We start from the raw sequence: 6,000 nt of genomic DNA, 5'->3' as shown, positions 1-6,000 counted from the left end.
ATAGTGCAGTAAAATCTGGCGAGGAAATACATTTGAAATTATTTTACAAAGTTGAAATCATGCATTGCATGTGTAATAATTTCTAAAACAGAAGGCCTCAAAAAGATGGCACGCAAATTAAGCCTTCAGAATACCCTGTTACTAGAATGCTTCTAGAAGCATTTCAAGCGATAAAAGAACAACCACAACAACAGCTAACTTATTACAGTCCAGTCAATTCAGGGACAAATGAGGAAGGGACACAAAACAACCATCTTGCTTTTTCTCTCTATTCCCAAGGAGCTCACAGACAAAGTTTATGGTACAGAGTTTGGGAGCTCCTGTTATAAGTAGGACTAGCTACAGTTGTATTCAAGTCTTGCTTGTATAGCACAAATATACTAGAAAGATTTATCTAATATTAATATCTAGACATTGTGCTAAGATTTAACATAATAGTTCCTTCAAAGAAAAGAATGAGGCAAGTGGCAGAAACCTCTGAAAGTGAGTGGGTACTGGACATTCCAACCCAGTTAAGTATCACAAATTTGCCATTCTAGTTGAAACACAGATCAACTGAGAAAGCACAGCTCATAGTTTTCTACTAACGTTTCCTGGTGGATAAGATCTGCCTTTCTTTCAAGGAGTCATGGGAAGTGAGCTTGGGAGAAAGCAAAGGGAATGATGACTCAATATGATTGGCCCAGTAAGTGGATGCCTTATTTCTCCTTTTCCCTAACCCTCCTCCGCCTCACTGTGAAGGTACAGGAGCATATGGAAATAGCTCACTAGACACACTTATATTTTGAAATTCAGCAATGATCACTGGTCTTCTCTGCATTTTCATCCCATTGACTAGTGAAATTGGTCCTCGAAAGTCACATTTATGAAATTGAGTGGTCATTCTAGTAAAGTATTACCATCCTCTAAGAGATCTTAGGCTATTTATTACTCAGTAACACAAGAAAAAGATACTCAACGCCTTCCAGAATGCCCCAGAAGGTAACCCAAAACACCCTACCCTTTCAAATGGAAAGAGTAATTTAAATGACAATTTCACACCATGAAGATACCAGAAAACAGTGCTGCCTTAAAAAATGTGTCACAGTTAAAAAAAATGTATACAATAAAGACTGTTCTAAAATCTTGCTACTTTATTTTTGGTGGTGCCCTGATTTCTATAAACTTTCACGTGCTTTCTAGTAACTGTTTTTACTAAATTTTGTTAAAAAGTATCATTGTATAAATGAATTTATTTACAAAACAGAAACAGACTCAGATTTTGAGAACAAACTTATGGTTACCAAAGGGGAAATGTGGCAGGAGGGATAAATTAGGAGCTTGGGATTAAAATACACACACTACTATATATAAAATAGATACCCAAAAAGGACCTACTGTATAGCACAGGGAGCTCTACTCAATGTTCTGTAATAAGCTATATGAGAAAAGAATCTGAAAAAGAATGAATATATGTATAACTGAATCACTATGCTGTACACCTGAAACTAACACAACATTGTAAATCAACTATACTCCAATAAAATTAATAAAATAAAAATAAAATTCAAAAAAGTATTATTGAAGGAAAGGTATCCCATGCTCTTGGATTAGAAGAATTAATATTGTTAAAATTGCCATACTACCCAAAGCAATCTACAAATTTAATGTGATCCCTATGTAATTACCCATGATATTTTTCACAGAACTAGAACAAATAATCCTAAAATGTACATGGAACTGTAAAAGACCCAGAGTTGCCAAAGCAATACTGAGGAAAAAGAACAAAGCAGGAGGCATAACCCTCCCAGACTTCAGACAATATTACAAAGCTACAGTAATCAAAACATCATGGTATTGGCACAAAAACAGACATAGGGATCAATGGAACAGAATAGAGAGCCCAGAAATAAACCCACACACCTACGGTCAATTAATCTTTGACAAAGGAGGCAAGAATATAAAATGGAAAAAAGACAGTCTCTTCAACCAGTGGTGCTGGGAAAATTGGACAGCCACATGTAAATCAATGAAGTTAGAACACACCTTTTCACCATGCACAAAAATAAACTCAAAATGGCTTATAGACTTAAATATAAGACATGACACCATAAAACTCCTAGAAGAGGACATAGGCAATACATTCTCTAACATAAATCGTACCAATGTTTTCTTAGGTCCGTCTCCCAAAGCAATAGAAATAAAAGCAAAAATAAACAAATAGGACCTAATCAAACTTATAAGTTTTTGCACAGCAAAAGAAACCATAAGCAAAGCGAAAACACAACCTACAGACTAGGAGAAAATATTTGCAAGTGATGTGACCAACAAGGACTTAATTTCCAAAATGTACAAACAGATCATACAACTCAACAACAAAAGAAACAACCCAATCGAACAATGGGCAGAAGACCTAAATAGACATTTCTCCAAAGAAGACATCCAGATGACCAACAGGCACATGAAAAGATGCTCAACATCACTAATTATTAGAGAAATGCAAATCAAAACTATAATGAGGTACCACTTCACACCAGTCAGAATGGCCATCACTGAAAAATCTACAAATAACAAATGCTGGAGAGGGTGTGGAGAAAAGGGAACCCTCTTGCACTGCTGGTGGGAATGTAAGTTGGTGCAGCCACTATGGAGAACAGTATGGAGGTTCCTCAAAAAACTAAAAACAGAGTTACCATATGATCCAGCAATCCCACTCCTGGGCATATGTCCGGAGAAAACTATAATCCAAAAAGATACATGCACCCCTATGTTCACAGCAGCACTATTCACAATAGCCAAGACATGGAAACAACCTAAATGTCCATATAAAGAAGATGTGTTACATGTATACAGTGGAATACTACTCAGCCATAAAAAAGAACGAAATAATGCCATTTGCAGCAACATGGATGGACAGATTATCATACAAAGTGAAGTAAGTGAAGTAAGTCAGAGAAAGACAAATACCATATGATATCAGTTATATGTGGAATCTAAAATATGACACAAGGGGAGGAAGGGATAGTTAGGGAGTTTGGGATTGACATGTACACACTGCTGTATTTAAAATGGATAACCAGGGCTTCCCTGGTGGCGCAGTGGTTGAGAGTCTGCCTGCCAATGCAGGGGACACGGGTTCGAGCCCTGGTCTGGGAGGATCCCACATGCCGCGGAGCGACTAGGCCTGTGAGCCACAATTGCTGAGCCTGCACGTCTGGAGCCTGTGCTCCACCACAAGAGAGGCCACAATAGTGAGAGGCCCGCGCACCGCGATGAAGAGCAGCCCCCACTTGCCACAACTAGAGAAAGCCCTCGCACAGAAACGAAGACCCAACACAGCCATAAATAAATAAATAAATAAATAAATAAAATTAAAATGGATAACCAGCAAGGGCCTAGTGTATAGCACAGGGAACTCTGTTCAATATTATGTAACAACCTAAATGGGAAAAGAATTTGAAAAAAAATAGATAAATGTGCTTGTATAACTGAATCACTTTGCTGTACACCTGAAACTATTACAATATTGTTAATCAACTATACTCCAATATAAAATAAAAAGTAAAAAAAAATGGGAAAAAAGATACAAATCAAAAGAGAAACAGACTCACAGACATAGAGATAAGACTTGTGGTTGCAAAGCGAGGTGGTCAGAGAGGGATGAATTAGGAGTTTGGGGTTAGCAGATGCAAACTATTATATGTAGAATGGATAAACAACAAGGTCCTACTGTACAGCACAGGGAACTATATTCAATACCCTGTGATAAACGATAATGGCAAAGGATATAAAGAATGAATACATATGTATAACAATCACTTTGCTGTACAGGAGAAACCAACAGATCATTGTAAATCAACTATACGTCAATTAAAAAAAAAAGTATTGAAAAACTCCTTGGGCAACAATTCTGCACTTCTTGACAGGTTAACAGCCTATGGAAGTCTTGGTTCTGACTGACACAGGTGTCTTGCAGAAAGGCTTACTGAATGCTCTGCACATGACCAAATTATGATGGGAATGGAAGGTTGTCTCCTCTAACTCTTTGGAGCTTGAAGTTACTTTGTATTCCAAAAGCAAAATGAAACTTGGGCAGCAAAATTTGCCACCACTTAGCAACAATCAAACCAAAACATCCCACATTTACCCTACTGTCAGCCTTTACATTGTTACTGATCTCATGTAGGTAGTGCCAGCAAGGCTAAGAAAACAGCCTATCGTTATTGCAAAATTCAGTGACTGTTGAAAGTATAGAATAACATCATAAATAGAACACCTGTAAAGTCTGCTCCTAATGGACTATGATGGATGCCCGTCAGCTGGCCAGCCAGTGAATGCACAGGGATTGGGAGGAGGAACATGCAGAGAACGGATGCTATTCTATCAGGGATATTCAAGCAGGCAGCTGTCATGGGTTGGAGACTGGGCCCCAAGAGTCCTTCCCCAGACTGAGTTTCTAAGATGTTAAAATTCTAAAGGATACCGTTTATTCTTTAGAAAATATTGTTGAGCTTTATCTTGCTTCTCAGACTTCAGTGAAGGAGGCCAAGCCTGGGTTGTGACTCCTGCCCAACAGTGAATGCCTTAATGCCCTGCCTCCTGATGGCCAGCTGGAGGCATCACCTAGCCCAGGTGGGCTTTGACATGAAGATAAATGCCTGGCGCCACCATAGTGCCCTCAACTCTTTGCCTTTATAAACTAGAATAGGTTATGATGTATGGAAGCCTCAAGTACTTGTGGTTTCATGTGTCCTTGGGACCCCTTCCTACCCCCCGAGACTTCCAACATAACGGAAGACAGGATTTCTGCCTGTACCTGGAGTTCGATGTCTCAGCATGTATGTACATTTCCTCTCCCCTCTCCCAGTAGAAGCTAACTCCCCAGTCAATTATACTCTTGACCCAAATGCTGTTTTGCAGGGTAACTATAATCACGAATGTAACCAGCTATTACTAACCAAAGAATATGAAGACAAAGTTGGGATCAGATTGCTTTGGGGAAGATTCTGGAAGAAGGAAGGAGACACAATAAAGAAGAATGGGACAACTTCCCAGGATAAATTACTAGAATTGGACCATCAGTGAAATTATATTTTGGTTACCATTTTGCAAACAATTTTTCTAATTCTTTAAAAAATGGTGTCTTTCCAACTAATCACCAAACTCCCAACAGGCACAAAACGCTCTGAAGAACTGAGTGGAAGGTAACCAATTAAACACCACTGCCAGCAGAAAATTCCCGATGCTTGACAAATGTGCAAAGTGAAAGCCAGGCATGCATCTTTCATATTAAACCACTGACATTCAGTGCGGTTCAGCTAGAAAATACTGATCTTCTATCACTTAGAATGCAAAAGGGTGAGCAGTGCAGATTATTATGGAACTAAGAAAACACAATTTTAAGGAAAAGATGTATTTATCCCTCTTAAATACTATTTAAAATGTTAACAATTTAAAAGGAATATTAACTGTGCAGAGCAGTTAGAAAGCAAGGAAAATACGACATTTAAGCAAGTTAACGTTAACTCAGTAGAAATCACAATATCATCAAACTTTCTTCCTGCACAGAATTTGTGAAGAGATACTACCTTATCTCTTGCTTAAGTTCATACGGTCCCAGAAAAGCATGTGAATAAGATCTGTGTTTGACATATTACACCCTATGTCATATCTGCTTTAAGAAAAACGTTCCTTCAAAACCCTACGCTATGAAAAACTATTTTCAGGAATTGTTATTTGGTCCGTTGATCAAACAAGGCTGAGTTCTCTAATCTTTTACCTCCAAGTTAAAAATTGGAGCAACAAAACAAAACTCCAGCAAGGCATAAATAAGACATTAAAGTGCATATATACAATCCCAGAAAAGTTTTGATTGGGAAGAGCAAAAACTTCTAGTGCAAAAACTGCTTTTGCCAGCAAAGCTCCCTCTCTGGAATCAAAGGGCAACAATAAAAGTTAAAATTGGAACAGGTTTAAGCAATGCCTCTCTTCAGTCAAGAGTTAATATATGTGCATGCACCT

This window comes from Eubalaena glacialis, chromosome 6, assembly GCF_028564815.1.
Source record: "Eubalaena glacialis isolate mEubGla1 chromosome 6, mEubGla1.1.hap2.+ XY, whole genome shotgun sequence".
NCBI classification, from domain to species: domain Eukaryota; kingdom Metazoa; phylum Chordata; class Mammalia; order Artiodactyla; family Balaenidae; genus Eubalaena; species Eubalaena glacialis.
This window is presented reverse-complemented; position numbering follows the sequence as displayed.